The following is a 19,490-nucleotide window of genomic DNA, read 5'->3' as shown; positions in this document are numbered from 1 at the left end:
TGTTATTTGGCTCTGTCTTTTGTTGTACTCAAAATTTGTCTGTGCTAATATGAAAAAAAAAAAACAAACACCTGTGAGAGACTAAATAAATAAATTGCTCATTTCATTGTGAAGTAGATGAGGTGTAATGAGGCAACAAAAAGTACGAAAGAGAAAAGTGCACGCAAAAAGAGAAGTTAGATTTAAAATTTTGCTTTCCAATTAGAATGTGTAATTTAGGGAAAATATCTTTATAGAGACAATCTAAGTATATCTATATATAAATATTTATCATTTCATGTGAGAATTAACTTGTATATTAACATCAAAATTATGAACTTGTATATTCACTAATATATATTACTTTATATAATATATATATAAATCTCTAAACTGCAATAATCTGTATAAGATTTGGCATTACAGTTGAAGAGATCTAAAAATTGCTGTATCTTTTTTCTTCTATACACAGAGACTCTTAAAAGTGGCTTACATACATAATTTCCTCTTTTTGATGCAACCAATTAAGAATCATTAATATATAAAGATAGAAACTTTAATTTTCAACAAAATTTACTATATTCATGATTCAATATTAAAAAGTCTTGCCTTTTTATCATGCAAACATAGAAGCCAAAGATATCAATTCTGGACTACTTATTATATACAAATATTGTATTTGCTTTTAACTAGTAATCATTAGTTGATTTTTAAGTTCATAGAACAACTTAAAATATTATACTTTGGAAACATTAGTTTATTAAATTGAAGATTAAACAGGTACCCTCCTTTTAGAACAAAATTTACCACATCTATTTCATGGAGGCATACACAGCATGTAAAATGTATTAGCCTCAGATCTTTTTATATAGATATTATTTCATAGCTCATGCCCAAAGAAAATTAAGGGAAAATAAAACATAATTCTGGGATTGTGGCATTTTGTTTGCAAATTATTTTAAGCTGGATTCTTCAACAAAACACATTTGGGAAGGAGCGGAAGATGACTTTTTAACAGCAGAAGGAAATTCAAAAACAGAAATGAGAATAAAAGCAAAACCATAATAATAGAGTATATTGAATCCAAGAAGTTTTTTTGGTCACATTTGTGTAAATTCAACTATCTAGCTTCATTTTACTGATTATAACAATGAGAAGTTCACATTGGAAGGCTGTTAGATAGCTTTCCTTATTCAGTGTTCCCAGTTCTGTGCTTTTATATTTCCTTTCTAAAATTAAAACTTGCTTATACCTGCTCTGCTTGCCTATTTTAGTGGTTGATATAGGATTACGTGGTGAAAAAATAAAGAAAAGATGTTGGATACTTATATTCCAAATAACCATAGCACTTGTCAACTGCTCACCTCTTTTCAGATCCTTGTGCCATGAACATGGTGGGCTTTGGTCAGGTCAGGAATTTCATCCTTGGTTATATAACATTTGTCTTTATTCAGAGTTACTCTTTTGTATGGAACTTTGGTTTTCTCTTGACGCCTAATTTCTTTTCTTCCCCTAGTTCCTAATAGAACTGAAAGCGGTGCATGGTTAACCACCAAGGAATAAAGGACAAGGAATAAAAGACAATTTATAAGTTTTAAAAACAATATTACTTTGCAAACCAGTTGCATTGAATAGATAGATATCTATTTAAAGGCAACCTTCCTTATATTCAGGGATTATATGAAATGTTTTAAGGCCAGTTGATAAGTACCATTAAAATTATTTTAGAGCAGCCGAGAATCTCAAATATGTACTGTAGTCAGTTTAAAATACTGGTCATCCTCTTGTTAGCCATATTTGTCTTATTAATCTTAGAGTTTTAACTCCTTTTTAATATACAAGGAAGATAAAAACCCAAAAAACAAATCAATGACTTAATTTCACAGTTTGATCATTAACATACTTAGTAACCATCTGTTAATAAGATTATAATAATTTTAATGCCAATATTATGCCTTAGATCATATAAAGTTAGTGAATGTTATATTCCATGACTACACCTATTGTAAGGGAATTGAGTATTTGATTAGTAGACTTGAATTTCATTATTTTCTTTATGGACACTAACATAGCAAAAGCAAGTTAAATAATTTCTACTAATTATTTTCAATACTTTTAAATATTTAGGCAAAAAAGGTCCATATGCACTCATTTTACTATATATACATCTTTAGGTCCTATACTGTTTTTTAATTTTTTTATTTATTTTTTTAAATTTTTTATTTAAATTCAATTTGCCAACATATAGTATCTTTAGGTCTTATTCTTAATACTATATTAAAGCTTTCAACTAAGGGCAATAAAACAAGTATATTCCTAGGATCCCTGCTTTAGAAGAGCAATGTAAAAACTGAACAAAGTAAATCAGATACAAATATCTATGTGGCAAGATTTTCTACATGATTGCCACTTTAAAATTGTAATGTATTTTAATCTGCATAGCATAAAATGATATCTATTATAAAAATGATTAACTATAATGCACAAAGTATATCCCTTCAGAGGTTTGCTTCGTGGCAAAGGAAATGTGTTTAAAAATGAGGCATAATTTCTTAGTTAAGCCTAAGGGATGTAAACAAAACAAAAGAGAAATAAAAGTAAAAGGATAGATCATCTAGGGCAAGCTCCAAAAAGAGAATAAAGTATGTCTTAATTGCTAGCATACTAAAAGTTCATATGAGTCTTAAAGTAACAATCCCAAAACAAACATTTAAAAGTGTTGTTTTATGTTAGGAGAGTTTGGCTATTTAAAACAAAATGAGAGCACCTGGGTGACTCAGTGTTGAATGTCTGCCTTTGGCTCAGATCGTGATCCTGGGGTCCTGGGATCGAGTCCCACATCGGGCTCTCTGCATGGAACCTGCTTCTCCCCCTGCCTGTGTCTGCCTCTCTCTCTATTAGGTCTCTCATGAATGAATAAATAAAATCTTTAACACAAATAAAACAAAATGAAACCTAATCTTCCCTCACAGTCCCTCATGTTCTCTTTTATCCTTTCCCCTCCGTCTTCTCTTCCTCTCTGTCCCTTCCTCATGTTGTCTATGTACCATCCTACCATCCCCTTTTTTTGCTGCTGGTGATTCTGAAATGTGATCCCTCTCCAAAGGACCTCTGTTATTCCAAGAAAATTCTTACATGATAGGCAAGCCTCATTTTAAAAAACCTGTCTCTTCCCAGAAGCCTTCCTTAATTTCCTTGTACTAGGTTAGGAACCGAACTAGGAATAGTTTGTGTCCCTAATCCTCTTGAACTTCTGTGGTGGTACTTCTGTGGTGGTACTGTTCCATGTTTAATAGTCTGTCTTCCCCAGCCAAGTCATACATTATTAAGCTGGCTACAGCTCATGAACAGAGCCAGCCAGTCAGTCAGTCATTTGTGATGTCTCCGGAGAAGTTGTAGAGAAATGTTACAGCCAGAGGAGTTTATTGGAGAGAAAAAGGGAAAGACCTTTCCTCTTCTGGTTTCTTCCATACCCCATATGTCATTGACTCAAAGTATGTGAAAGGGAGTTAATTCCATTTTTCTGGGTTGCTGATTCTGTTCTTTTGGAAGCCTGAGGCTTCATTGAGCCCTGAAGTGGTGGGAGAATGTGCTCCAGGGGAGCAGGCCTCTTAGGGAGGATCTTAGGGAAACAAAAGGTGGGTAAGGTACAGAAAAAAAAAAAAAAGGTCAAAGACCTAGAACTCTTTTCTCATTTGCCTCATTATTTCTCATAGAAGCCCTCTAAAATATTTTTTAAGGTTTTATTTATTTATTCATGAGACAGAGAGAGAGGCAGAGTCACATGCAGAGGGAGAGGCAGGCTCCATGCAGGCTCCCTAGGCCCACGTGGGACTCCATCCCGAGTCTCCAGGATCCCACCCCTGGCTGAAGGCGGTGCTAAACCACTGAGCCACCTGGGCTGCCCAGAAGCCCTCTAAAATATTAAATATACAGAATCTGATTCCACTTTTGACATGAGTTAACAAGCACAAGTTAAATTATTTACAAAAGTTATCAAGTAAACTTGGTGCTAAAATTCAGCTCTCCTTATACCCTACTGCTCCCCATTTTTTTTCTAGTTGAAACGTTCGGAGAGTTTAAGGTTTGTACTATTGTTATTGCATGAACTGTCTAATTCAATTATCTATATTAATTTAATTTACTTAGTAAGAATATAAGCATTCTATTTTGAGAAACAGTCAAATGTACTCCTGCCTTGCAAGATGAAGGTTATAAAAAGACTGTTCTTCAGTTTGGCGAGAGAAATACAAAATCTATCAAACTACTGAACCACCACAGTTATGAACACAGACTGTTTCTGAGATTACCATGGATTAACTTTTGGAAATGTGGAACAGCTATTGAACAATAGACTGCTTTTCACTCCTGACTACATGCTTATGAAATACTATAGTAATGTGTTCTTTGCGAAGATAAGTTTTTTTCCAAAGATACAGTTGAACCCTATGTTATTGACTCTAATACCAAACAAATTCTTTAATTGTATAGGGAAAATTATTGTATTTTATTTTTTGAAAATTATTTTAGATTCAAAATAATATAATCGTCTACTAATATACAATAATTAAAGCAAACCTGTCACAGAAACAAAATTTCATCCCAATTGAAATAACTATTTGGAATATGATACAGTAATTCTACATAGTTGAGATAATCTTCTTAGAATGGATAGAGGCACAGCAGATTGAATTGAGTTTTTGGTGGAAGAGATAACAGACTTTGCATTCTTCAAATACACTGTTTAAGAAAATGCAGGGCTTTAGTCTCTACTCTCTTGCTGCAATTTTACAAACCCCAAAACTCTGTTGTAATATATCAGACTACAGTGTAACTAATTTTGCTGGTAGAGTTCATAACATGATAAATGTCTCTTATTTTCACTCCGCAAGCAGTCTGTTGGCTGAAAGAAGTGGAAAAAAGTTAAGATTACCAGAGGATTTTCTCCCCTAATGTTATAGCAATTGGAGTAGGGGGTGCTGAAGGAATCGGAGCCAGCCTCGTGTTGCAAAGATGACTTCAAAGCTTCTCATTAAGTAATTTTTCTCACCAAAATATGACAAACACAATTTTTGGTGGGATTACACTATGTTAAAACTCAGCAACCTTCCCAGATTATTCTAGTAAGGTTGGTTCTGAAGTATCAAGAGGTCTTTAGAAAAGATACTTAGAAAGTTGGCTACATATGTTAGTCTTGAATTATAAGTACTTTTCATCATAAGTAAAATGCTTATCTTAATCACATTAACTTAGGAGATTGTTGAGCTTCTAGTGGTTTTAGCAATGATTAATTTCACCATTTCATTCAGACTATATACATTACATATCTGAAAAATAAAATCCAGTATTTCTAGTTAACAAACTCAGTCTTATCGCTAAAGACACCCTTATTATGAAGCTAGACTTCTTGATTGGCTCCCCAACCTTTGTTTCTTTGGTTGGTTGCTTTGCTTGTTTTTTAAACTCTCCTTTCTTTATAGCACACTTTTTCCTATCTTTGATTCAATGGGTCCATCACTAAATAACTGTTTATTGTCAAAATCTTGCTCATGTAGGTAGGCAAAATTATATAGAGAAAATGCTTGATATACAAATATATATATATATATATATATATTTGCCTACCTACATGAGCAAGATTTTGACAATAAACAGAATATATATATATATATATATATATATATATATATATATATATATATCAGGGAAACTTTCAGCTACTATTTCTTCAAATAAATTTTCTGCCCCCTTTTCTCTCTCTTCTTAGACTCTTGTGATATGAATATTGTTACATTTGATGGAGTCACCGAGTTCCTTAAGTTTATTCTCATGTTCTATAATTCTTTTTTTTCTCTTTTGTTTAGATTCATTATTTTCCAGTATTTTATCTTCTATATCAATTCTTCATTCCTCTGCTACTTCCATTCCTGTGTTTTTACATCCAGTCTACTTTGAATCTTAGTTATTGTATTTTTTATTTCTGATTGTTTTTGTAACTGTTTTGTGTCTACGGTACAGACCTCCTTGAAGTCTTGCATTCCTTTCTCAAATCCTACAAGTATCCTTATGATTGTTGCTTTCAATTCTGCATGAAGCTTACATCTGTTTTGACTAGATCTCTGGCTTTGACCTTTTCTTGTTGTTTCATTTGGGATGAATTCCTCTGTCTTGGCACTTTGTCTACATCTCTGTCTTTTTCTGTGTTTTAGAAAAGCCTATTATGTTTCCTGCTCCTGAGAGTTATGGCTTTATAAAGAAGGGGTCATGTAGTGCCCAGGGCCTGACACTTCAGGGAGTGTCTCTGGTGTATGCTGCATGCACTCTGCTGCTGTATTTTGGCTGCTCCATCCAGTCATCTGCAGATACTCTTTTTGCTGGCAGTGGGCAGTGTTTGGGTTTTGGCCAGAGGGTAGTGAGTTTTACCGGATGTCCAGTGTGGTCTGCTTGTTAAATGAGACGTGATGCTACTTCCGCTAGAACTGAAGCTTTGCAGAATTCTCTGATCAGGAGATGTGGTGTGGGCAGGGGTTTCTGCTGGTGTTCTGAGGAAGAGCCCACTGCACTGGGACTACTGAGGCATACTTGCCTGAGAAGGACAGTCCTACCAGAATGCAGAGGAGTGAGACTTGGTATAAGAGGTTAGGCAGCCAGTGTCAGGGCTGTGCTTTTTTTTTACTGCAGGTGGCTCTGTTTCTATAAAGGGCAGTGGAGGGAAATGGTCCCCACAGTCTCTTTTGTCCCTGGAAAGGCATCTGGGTGAATACCATCTCTCACACATGCATTCCAAGGAGAGGGAACAGTTTACCCTCTGTGTCCTCTGGGCATTCCTCAGATCTGTTTGCCCCTGGGTTGTTTGCCCACCTCCTCTCTAAGAGTAGGGTAGTACCCTCAGGGCTCTATCTCAGTCAAGCCCAGAGATGGGCTAAATTGATGATGGGTATTAAAGAGGGCATTTGTTGTGATGAGCCCTGGGTTTTGTATGTAAGTGATGAATTGCTAAATTCTACTCCTGAAAATAATATTACACTATATGTTAACTAACTGGAATTTAAATACAAGCTTGAAACAAATAAATAAATAACTGATTATCACCCTTAATACCCCAATAAAACGAACAAAAAAATTCCCTCCTGTCTTCATGCCCTGCTGGTTGCAAAAACTCATCAGTCCCTCTCATTTTCCTAGACAGTGGCTTTGGGAGAGCGTTCTCCTTGTGCATTCCCCTGTGTGCTCCTCTCTCTCACCTTTCTCTGTGACTAGGGCCTCCTCTCCTCTACAGTACCTGCGATCCATTTCTACTGCAAACCACAGTTCTATACTTCCTACCTTCCTCAGTATAGACTCTTTTCTCCCTCTGGTTGTGCAGTTTGTTCTGTCAGTCCTCAGGTGGATCTCTTGGGTATTCAGAATGATTGGATAGTTAATCTAGTTCTGTTTGAGGGACCAGATGAGCCTAGCATCCTCCATCTAAGCCACCATCTTAGTGCCTCCCATTATGACAATGTTATCTAATACATTCTTTCAAAGTACAACAATTTGTATAGGTAGCATAAGATTTAACTCAAGTATAATGTATAATTTCTCATCTTGTCCTTTTTTTTAAATCACATTAAAATATGTCGTGGGAGTGTTACAAGTGAGAGAGTCTGCATGTGTGAATGGAAGTCTTGGTCTTTGGATTACCCATAAGAAGATTTATGTGGGGACCCCACTGGAAGAAAGAGAACAAGAAGGAAAATAGCACTTTATCAAAGTGAAAGTAAAGTCTCAAGGTGGAAAAGGGGCAGGCTCTGCAAGCGGGAACCTGACCCTCAGTTGTCTTGTTGTGGATATTGGGTCTCTCTGGCTGGGAGGAGCTATGACATACAGTGAGGTAGTCTCTAATGGAGGCTGCTTCTGGTCATTTCAGAAACTCCTTTCACAGGTGGAGAGGGGGAGTTTTGACCCTATAAGATTTATATGGGAACGGTCATGGCAGCCTTTCCTAATGGGGAGTGGGGGTTATAAAGCAATTCAAATGCATTATAATGAGTCTAGAGGTTACCCTGGGGCAGAGGTAGAAGAGGAGAGCACATGTTCTGCATCTGTGGCTCTTGATCTGTTAGGCCCAAGGACTTAGAAGCCACAAGGTCAGGATGTTGATCCCCCTTACCTTTTAAAGGTAGCTTATTTATCGCCATCCTTACCTCCAGCCTGTGTCTCTGTTGTTCCCCTTCAAGGACTTGGAGTCTGCCTCAGGTGTTCCTTCCACTGCTCCTAGTCTAGCTTCTACCTAACAGGCTGAAGCAAGGAAGGAAAATAAATCTGGTTACTTTACTTTCTTTGAGGTAAATACTGGCAGTAATATTTTATAATTCAGTGTAGCAGGAATATTCTTTATTGACAAACCTTATTAGAACTGGAGCCCCTGTTGGAGGAAAGGTTATAAAAACTCCAGGAAGCTATTCAATCTAGTACAAAAGCCTTGTATAGATTGCACGACATGTGAAAAAGCATTGCAGATTAAAAATAAATATGAGAGAAGACAAATGTAATAAGTGCTAACTTTGGTTATGTTGGGGTAATTTGGTAAACTTTTTTGAGTGTGGTAAAATACTTATAAAATGTATCCCATTATACCTGGCTTATTTTACCTAGCATAATGTCTTCAAGATTGATACATGTTGTAACACATATCCGAATTTCATTCCTTTTTAAAGCTGAAAAATATTCCATTGTATGTGTATACCATTTTGTTTATCCATTTATCTGTCAATGGACATTTAGGTTATTTCCATCTTAGGCCCCTGTGAATAAGAGCTGAACTTTATGGGGAAAACTGCAGAATGTACTCAATGTCCTCGGCAGGTAATCCCATATCAGAAAGACAACAGAGCCCACATCCATGGTAGAAAGTCCCATATTAGAATGAGAACAGAGCTCAATGCCCTTGAAAGCCCCACATCAGAATGTAAACAGAACTTGGAGAAATTCTTCCACCCCTCCTGAAAATCCCCTAGACCAGCCTATAAAAAACCCAGCTGTAACCCACTTCGGGGTCCAAGTGCCTGCTCCACTGTGTCGGGAACACTTGGACCCAAACTCTAGCTTGCAAATAAACCCTCGTGCACTTGCATTGCTGTTGGCTCCTTGGTGGTTCCGTGGATTCGCAATCTTGGGCACAACACCTGATTTCAATTTTGGGGGGCATATGTACAGAAGTGGAATTAATAAATCACATGAAACTCAACTTTTAACTTTTTTAGTAACTTCTATAACTTTTAACTTTTTAGTAACTTCTATAACTGATCAAATTATCCCATTTTCCATTTTGGAGTAATTTTTTATTTTAATTTTTTTATTGTAGATAAAAATTGTACAATATTAGTTTCAGGTATACAACATTGTGATTCAAAAACTATACATTATAAAATGCTTACTATGACCGATGGAACTGGAGAGTATTATGCTGAGTGAAATAAGCCAATTGGAGATGGACAGTCACCATATAGTTTCACTCATACATGGGATATAAGAAATAGTAAAAGGGATTATAAGGGAAAGGAGGAAATTGAGTGGGAAAAATTAGAGAGGGAGACAAACCATGAGAGACTCCTAACTCTGGAAAACAAACAAAGAATCACAGAAGGGGAGGTGGGTGAGGGGATGGGGTAACTGGGTGGGCAATGATGAGGGCACTTGATGGGAGGAGCACTGGGTGTTAGACTATATGTTGGCAAATTGAATTTAAATTAAAAAATGTAATAAAAAAATACCATGTTAAATGTAGTTACCATCTGTCACAAAGTTACTATATTATATTGACCATATTCCCTTTGCTATACTTTTCATTCTGTAGTAATTTTATTATCAGTTATTTTCATAAATTTTTATTATATGATAGTATGCTTAAATTTTAACTACATATTAAATTTGTAAAAAGCTAAGAAAGGTGAACCTCTTCATAGCTAATATGCATTAGCTATGCATATTAGCCAAACCAGGCAAAATGTTATCTGTATCTGTTCATTTCATAATGATACAGTGAAAATGATTAATATTTAGCTCTTGCAATGTATATATTAGTTAGATATTTGTAGTGGCCTGGCATAGGGTGAGACCAACCCTTCACCCAAAGCTGGTTTGAAAATTGAGACAACTGATGTTCTGTGTGCATTAAGAAGGTATGAAAAGGTTTATTACTCATGAGAAGGCTTTCCTGGGGAAGGCAGGACTGGTACTGAGCCAGTCTGGAATGATTTGAGCAAGGACATGGGGGCTGGTTTGGGTTGTCTATTGTGATTGTTGGTGGAGTTGGGTAAGGTTCCAGCTCTTGGGCCAGAGCTTCCATAGTTTGTATTTCCACCTGTGCCAAGGAAGATATGGAACTTTCTTACCATCTTAACCAGATGTGGAGCTAGAGGATGAGGAACAGAGGTAAGACTTAAAAGCTGTCAGTTGTCAAACACCAAAAATGGAGTCAGGGACTTTATTAAGTAAAACATGTAATTAGAATTTAGAGCATCCATTTTCTTTTTATTTTAATTAATTTATTTACTTGGGGGAGAGAGAGATTGAGAGTGGAGGCTGAGAAAAATTAAGGCCATCCCACCTAAAGTTTAGCATTAGCACAGGTACAACCATCTTAGGCCTCTGTGAATAAGAGCTGAACTTTACGGGAAAAACTGCAGAATGTACTCAATGTCCTCGGCAGGTAATCCCATATCAGAGAGACAACAGAGTCCATGCCCATGGTAGAAAGTCCCATATTAGAATGAGAACAGAGCTCAATGCCCTTGAAAGTCCCACATCAGAATGTAAACAGAACTTGGAGAAATTCTTCCACCCCTCCTGAAAATCCCCTAGACCAGCCTATAAAAAACCCAGCTGTAACCCACTTCGGGGTCCAAGTCCCTGCTCCATTGTGTGGGGCGCACTTGGACCCAAGCTCGAACTTGTAAATAAACCCTCGTGTGCTTGCATCGGTGTCGGCTCCTTGGTGGTTTCTCAGATTCGCAATCTTGGGCACAACAAGAGCACAAGTGGGGGAGGGAGAAGGGGAGAAAATCTTTCAAGCAGATTCCATGCTGAGTGGGGAGCTCTATGTCAAACTCCATCTCACGACCTGTGAGTTTATGACCTGAGCCAAAACCAAGAGTCAGACACTTAACCAATTGAGATACCCTAAGGGCATCTATTTTCTTTTTCTAGTTCCAAAATTTATTAGTTAATATGATACTAAAAAATGCAATTAACCTACGTAATTGTTATACTTAACAAAGTTCTAAGAAGATATTTTAAACTAAAAATACTGTAATCTTCTGAGAATCTTTTGAGTCTAATTGATCTCAGGCAGTCTGTGCCCAGAATCTATCTGCTTAAGCATTACATTTGCTGTCTCGTGGTATTGTCCTGCTCAAACACATTAGATAGTCTGGGGTCAGCACACACTCTATCTCTTCCTGTGTGATCATGAGCAGCACCCTGTGCCCCTCTCTAAGTTTTTACATCTGTAAAGTGAAGTACTAAGACCCTACCTCTCAGAGTTATTGTGAGGATTCAATGAGTCAATATTTGTAAAACACTTAAAACATTATCTGGCATATATTCTGGCATATTGTAAGCACTTTGTACAAGTGTTGCTTATTTGTAGAAGAGTGAAGAAAATCAGTATCCCTTTTATGAAGATATCTAGGTAAATAAGTAAATACTTGTACTTGCAATTTCTCAAAAGCATTTCTTCAGTTTATCATATTTTCTTAAAATCTTATGTAATTGAATAAATTTAAGTCAGAATAAAAATTAAGATCTTCATATGGCACTTTCAGAATATTTTTTTCTTTTTAGAAATAAATAAATCATCAAAGAGATCTTATTGATTTTCTTCATAGATATCACTTATTATTCCACCCACTGTTGTTTTGAAGTTGACAGCAAGTTCTCTAAACTTAGCAAATCTCTGCCAAAGTAATAATTACAGGCAAACTGCTTTAATGGTAATTTCAACACTTGGGAGTCTTGAGCCCACTTTTTTAAAATGTGAAGAAACAGACACCTGCCTATAGTTACCTATATTTGTATCATAACTGGGTATATCACTCTAGTGTCATTGAAGCAAAGTTCTGGCTTTCATTTCAAAGGACATATAATAAATTTTCACACTGTAGCAGTCAACACTCTTCCAGGGTTGGAAGCTTTGAATTTTGCCTTTGGGAGATGGTTTGACTGTGTATTGGTGACTAACTTTCCTTCCATTTATATTTACCTATTGCTTAGGAGAATCTTTACTTGAGTTTAAAAGTTCAAAGAGATATAAGAGAGCTCTGAACACTCAAAGGGCACTTGCATGTTTGGTTATTAGAATTATAGTGGCAAACCAAATACTTCACAAACTCATGAAAATCCTCACTGGTAGGTGTATGATGTTTAGTATTCAAAATTTCTTTAAAGTCCTCAATCACCCTCCAATACAATCCATGTAAGACAAAGTTGTTATCTCAGGAAGATCCTTTTACTTCCCTTCTCAGATTCCTCACATTTAAACTATTTCAATCTAGGAAAGTCCATTAGAAAATTCTTGAGGAGACTCCACATTTCCCATCAGCAGGCATAGACAGAATTTCAAATTAAAGTAAATTTGTTTATAGACCAAGTAGAAGAGTTCTCTTTATTTTATGGAAAATTCACTTTATGAAAGGTGTCACTTCAGAATTCAGAAAAATAACAAAAATGCTGATTCTGGACAGTCACGATTTCACTCAACAATGGCTCATTTATATTTATTGAGCATCATCCCAAGCTAGCCTTCCAATGCTATACATATGCTTGTATAATAAATTATCCTAAGTAGAGATATAAAATTAGAAATGGTCCGACTGCTAGTATTGTAATTGTTAAATGTAATAAATGCATTTCAGAAACCTGTATATTCCCACATCAATTTAGGAGCATATTTTTATATTGAATAGAATACTTAAGACATGGAAATTTATGATATTCTCAAAGCTCCTAGAATTTGAGAGTGACTAAAGACTGGTGAGAAAAATCCCAAATATAATGATGCTTATATATTCAGTGACAAGAGCACAGCCTACCCTTAGTGACAAAACTTTATATTTATAACTCATGTTTGCCTGTAGAATTTCTGGATCCTTAGAAGCAAAGGTTCCCAAAGTATCCTCCTAGAGAGCATTCCAGAAATGTTGATTCCAAAGACTATTGATAGAGTGAGTCAGCAATCCCTGATATAGGGATTGGGGATTTTGTAAATTAACCTTCTCAAGAGATTATGACGATTATTCAGATTTGGAACTACAAGTCTAAAAAAATACTATATTCAAGTGAAATATATAAAGCATAGTGATATGTGGTTCTCAAAGTGCTTTAACATGTGCTCATTATTCACTTAAATCTAAGCCATTTCTGTAAACCAAATGTGAGACGTTATGGTTATATACCCAAATCAGAACCTACATACTTGTACGCTTCAACTTTACTTTCTGCATCCAACACATGAAAAATGTGATTGGGCATGTTTGCTTGGCCACGACTCCCCTTTCTCACCTGTCTTGAAGAGCAAATAAAACTTTGAAAAATATTTAAGTTTTCTCCAATAACTCTCTCATAAATACACAGATGTGTGGACACAAGTGTGCATTTGTGTACATGTGTATGCCTATACAGAGAATCCTCATTTCAGAATGAGAAGCGTGATAATGCAAAAATATGAAAAAATGCCTAAGAATGCTAGGGAAAAAATAAGATACAATATATATGGCAAGACTATCAACTTAAATATGTATTAATAGTAACAATTTAGGAATATCAAAATATCCCCTATAAGTGCTATACATTTAGTAGGTTAACATGTATTGCAGTTGAGAGAAGATAACTTATCTTGCCAAGGGTAAATAGGTAAGGATTTTAAATGGCACTTTAATGTATATCTTAAAATAGCCAAGGTTTTTTTCTGATGAAACTGGAAATATTTTTAGAGATTCACAAGTTGAGAGGTATAAAAATAGGAAATTCAAATGACTTTTGAGTTTGTAGAACGGTTTGGTTAAAGCAATGCTTATGTTGGGAAGTAGTCTGAAGGGAAAAAATGGAAAGGTGATCTGAGTCCAGACTCAGAATAGAAGTGGATCCATAAATTATTAATAAAGGGGCTGAGAATAGTAGTTTTTAGTAACTTTAAAGGGACATCAAGGGGACAATATTTGAAGGAAAGCAGATGTGAAATGTTGTACTTAGCCATGATGGTAAGGGTATCTGGTGATATATGAGGCTTGGAATCTAGACTATTAGGCATGTGTTTGTTATCATCTTCTAAGCATGTTACTTCCATTTCACCAATTGTAATTATTAAACTTTTTTTCTTGATAAGCCCTTAAAAACTGCAAGAGGCGATAGATACTTAGACTAGCGATAGGTCTTAGTGATCAGTGGTACCACACTGATGGCAGTAGAGAAGCTCGAGTATGAGAATCTCTACCAAGTACCATAGCTAAGGCTAACAAGGCTGGAAAGTACACACCTGAGGGGATGGTCATGTTTTGATCTGAGAAGATCAAAAATTAAGGCAGAAGTGGCTATCATAATACTACCCACATTTATTGAGTGATTACTGTATGTTTTCACTATTCCATTTTGTACTTAGAGTGACATTTTATCCTCTCAAACAAAAACCATAAATTAAGATAATATGGTTTTTCTTGGAGATGAGAAAACCTAGGCTTATAAGGATTAAGTAGTCAGTTTGGTGTCCTTAGTCTGTTCAGTATGCTATAACAAAATACTATAGACTGATTGGTTTATAAACAACAGACATTTATTTTTCCTATTTCTGGAGACTGGCAAGTGCAAGATCAGTAAAACAAAGTTGTTGCTTCAACAGATTCAGTGACTGATGGGTAAACTTTCTGGTTCATAGATAGTTGTTTTCTCACATGGTAGAGGCAAAAAAGTTTTTGAGCCTCTTGAGGTCACTAATCCCATTCAGGAGGGCTCCATCTCATGACCTCATCTCCTGACAAAGGCCTACTTCCTAATGCTATTACATTGTGAATCAGTTTTGACATAATGAGTTTTGGGGAATACAAGCATTTAGTTTATATCACCTGGATTTACACATTTCCTAAGAGGCCATATTGGGATGTGAACAGAGGCAATCAGACTATAAATAATCTATTCTCAACTATTAAGCTATAACCAACTGAAGAAAAGAAACACAAAGAAAGATAGAAAGAAAAAAGAAAGAAAGAAACATAGAGCTCCATTGGTTGTCAGGCATAGGGAATCTTTCTTTGTGGTATTACTTAAGTTATAAACAGAACAATCATTAAAACTCAAGCAGCTTCTAACAAAAGCAAAACCAAAAAGAAAAGAAGCCCCAAAACTCAAGAGGCTTCTTAGGACCAATTGTGAAGATATATTATCTCTGCCTTCAAACACAATGAATAAATCATGTTATATTTCCTTATTTTTTTCACACTCTCAGTCTCAAATTATAACATGCTGGTGTATCTTAATCATTGGAGAACTGTGTTAAAACTGTTTATAATAAAGTGCAAAAAATTTAATTCATTAAGTTTTTCATATTAAAGAACTCAACATTTTTTCTAAATTTGTACTCTTCACATCAATAATTTCCCAAGAGAAACATTGACGCCATTACAGCTCACATTAAAAATGTTTGTATTACACAAATCTTATCTATGCCATAGGGTATTTCAATGATTTGTTTAATCATATAATAATTGTAAAATGTTTTTATGAATTCTAATTCATGTTAAGGACATTTTAGAATAAATATTTGAATTAACATAAATCTCTAGAAGCATAAAGTATTAAATACGGTTACTTATACAAGCAGGATGACAAACACATGGGAAGGAGATTTCTGTGTATAGTTTTTATATAATTGTTACCTTCAAACTATAAATACAGTACATATTTAAAGAATATTTAGAATAAAACTACTTATCTTAGTTCCACACACAATTTGGGGTTATATGTAAGAATCTGCATGTACTTCTAGGAGTTTTATACCCATATGTACATCAACTCACCTGTTTTGGGAAGTAATGAGAAGGGTATCAATCTTCTGCATGGTGGCTGTGGTATTACTGCTGGTTGTTTTGTTTTTGTTTTTCGCTTTTTTGTTTATTTGTTTAAACATTTCTTGCTCTTATAGGCACATCTTAGGATAACAGTTCCATGCCTCTTTAAGTCGTATATGGTCTTGTGACTTTGTGCAATGAAATGTGAGAGGGCATAAGCTGTAGGGGCAGATATTATGAATAGCTGGTGCCATGTTGTTTATTCATGGTTATTTTGACTGGCAATATTACACCTGGCAGGATATCTATCATCTTGGATCCCTGAAAAACAATACTTCAGAGAGAACTATTAATTATCTGAGATTGGTAGCAAGAAAAATGAGGAGAAGGTGGTAGTAGGTGGTGGTGGGTGGTGGTTGGAGGGTGGATTTTCAAGGTAGTGAGATCTTTCAGGTAGCTTTTATGCAACATTATCTAACCTGACTGAAAGCAGTTTTTCAAGTATTTAAAAATAATTATATTATCTCTTCTTAATTTTTCTTCCCTAATAATTCCAATACCTTTAATATTGCCCTGGTTGACATGTTATCCAAACTGATAATGTTCTCTAGTTTAGAGGTAATAAAATCTTTGAACCTTTAAAGATTGGGTTTACATCTAACATATTTGAAATTTCTTCTTTGGATTTCTAAATATTATTTAAAGGTCATGTTCAAGGTTGATGCATTTCATTTGTGCATATACTTACATGGAGGTCATGAGACTGTTAGGAAAGGTAACTTTTTCCTGTAATGAGTGTGCATGAACCAACCATATATCATTGTTTTACAGATCTTAGGGATTAGTCATTGCATTAGTAAATGCATTAATCCTGAAACAAATAAAAACATGAACTATTTGAAACTTTGAAAACTTCCATAATAAGATTTTATTTTATACTATGCAGCTTTACGAATATAAAACATTAAATACTAAGAGGATCATAAAGTACAAGTGATAGCATCACAAAAGAACCCCTCCCCCTCCCTAAACACTGAATATTGAATTATATCTTCCTCACGTAAAAGAAGTATGCAACTAAAAATTCTACCTAGGGGTGCCTGGGTGGCTCAGTTGGTTAAGCCTCTGATCTCAGCTCAAGTCTTGATCTCGGGGTCCTGAGTTCAAGCCCTGTGTTGGGTTCCAGGCTGGGTGTGGAGCCTACTTAAAAAAAAAAAAATCTAATTTTTATTTGAAATCTGTGAATGTGACCAGATGATCTTTATGAACCCTTCAAGCATAAAATTCTATAAACCTCTAGAGGGTAATGTGTCAAATATATATTCTGAAATCAATTGTCATGGAATTCATAGTGAAAACATGGTATTTGGCTAACACATTCAAACAGAAGAATTTTATCGTTCCTGATTAAGGCAGATTGGAATATGGAGGGTGAATGTGTTTTCTGAGTATATATAGAGGCAAAAGATGGCGATTGCTTGTGATTTGTTTATAAAGCAAAAGAATCTCAAATATTTCTAATATACTACTCTCCACCTAATTTATGTAGGAGGATGAAATAGACACATCAAAAGACTCATTCCCAAATGTGGTGGCATTTCATTAATTCTTTATTCTTTCCTCACATATAATTTATTCTAACTTTGTGTGAAGAACGTAAAATGGAACCATTCCCTGTAGTACAGAACTTTAACATGTTCCTCGATAAATGTGGCTTAGTATCTGGCTTACCACCAACTCTCCCCTACCCCAGCCTCCATAGGGAAGCCCATGGGGAAGCACTCTTGCAGGAAATGGCTCTTGCCTATCTTCTGACTCTAGATGTAAGGACATAGGCAATACCAACATATTTCTACTCCCTATCACCAGGACAGGATAGCAGAGCACAAAGAGACAAGGAGAGGTACAAAATTTAATTATAAGCTTTTATTTAATAGAAAATATGTATTTTAAAGAGTCATTTTTCCTCTATACCCACATGTAAATTCAAATAATATGTATTATTGTGCTGGCATAAATCCACTGTTGAAAATCTGTCTAAGTAGCAGGTTAAAATCTCCTTTAACATATGGTGAAAATTTTTGATAATGGTTTTTATTTCATTTTCTTGAAAGCATAAAGAAAAATAGTTAAATATATTAAAATATGCAAAAAGAAGAGGGATCATAATTCAGCGAATAGTAATGAGGGTAACTGACCAATGACATAGTCATGAATTTACATGTATATTTAATCAGTATCCTTTTAAACTTCTAAATTGTTTGATTAAGGATTTAAAGGATTTTAGTTCTAATATTAGTTTTAATATACTTAAGTAGTTTTCTGTTTTCCTCTTGGGAAATTTTTAGAATTGTGGCAAAACTGTTAGGTGACCAAAGTGTATGATCAAAAGATTAGGACATTTTGTTTCAGTTTTCGAATAGTTCCTCACAAATGAGATAGCGAATCACAAAGGCATGCAATTATTTGTAGGACATCTGTCCTGGGGCAATAAATTTCAGAAACAGTAGCTAAACATGTACCATCTGTGAAGGAATCTGCCCCAGAGAATCACCAATTGCATTTAATAAATACTCAGCAACTCTGGGAATTTTTTCTTGCAGGTATGATATCTTAAAAGGGTTGCTAAATTGCCTTAGTTTTAAGATTCTGATTGACCTCACTTGCTGCACTATGGATTATTACTTATAATATGAAAGAGGATTTAGTCATTTATCTTGTTGGAAAACAGTATTTATTCACAAACAGATGTTAGTACAAGGTTAGTATACATCAGATGACATGTTTATTAGTTTAATAAATAACAATAAGACATGCCAAGCAGATTCTTATCCTGCTAATGCCGTGCTACACAAAAGAAAACCAACTAAAATGTGTGTAATATGAAATCCCCCCAAAACACTGAATAACTGTCTAATTACTGATTTTTATTTTCAGCAATGTAATTTGTATCTATTTAAAGATATTGAATACAAAGCATCAGGGGATCCCTGGGTGGCGCAGCGGTTTGGCGCCTGCCTTTGGCCCAGGGCGCGATCCTGGAGACCCGGAATCGAATCCCACATCAGGCTCCCGGTGCATGGAGCCTGCTTCTCCCTCTGCCTATGTCTCTGCTTCCCTCTCTGTCTCTCTGTGTGACTATCATAAATAAATAAAAAAAAATAAAAAAAGAATACAAAGCATCAAATCCAAACAGTTTTTAAATTTTATATATTATCTCAATGTATTTCTTAATAAATTATGTATGAATTCATTTTGTCCATTTATAATTACTTTGAAGACAGAATGAAAATGTAGGCATTTGATCCTATAACATCTTTGAACAAACAACCCAATGAACTATTACCAAGCTAAACAAGATGTAGCCATGAAAAACTTTTTAAACATTTTATTTTGAGATAATTTTAAGCCTATAGAATATTTGCAAAATATTACTGATAGTTCAGTTATACTCTTAATCATCTTCCCATA

Source organism: Nyctereutes procyonoides, unplaced genomic scaffold (assembly GCF_905146905.1).
Source record: "Nyctereutes procyonoides isolate TBG_1078 unplaced genomic scaffold, NYPRO_anot_genome, whole genome shotgun sequence".
In the NCBI taxonomy this organism is placed as follows: domain Eukaryota; kingdom Metazoa; phylum Chordata; class Mammalia; order Carnivora; family Canidae; genus Nyctereutes; species Nyctereutes procyonoides.
Note: the sequence above shows the minus strand (reverse complement) of the source record.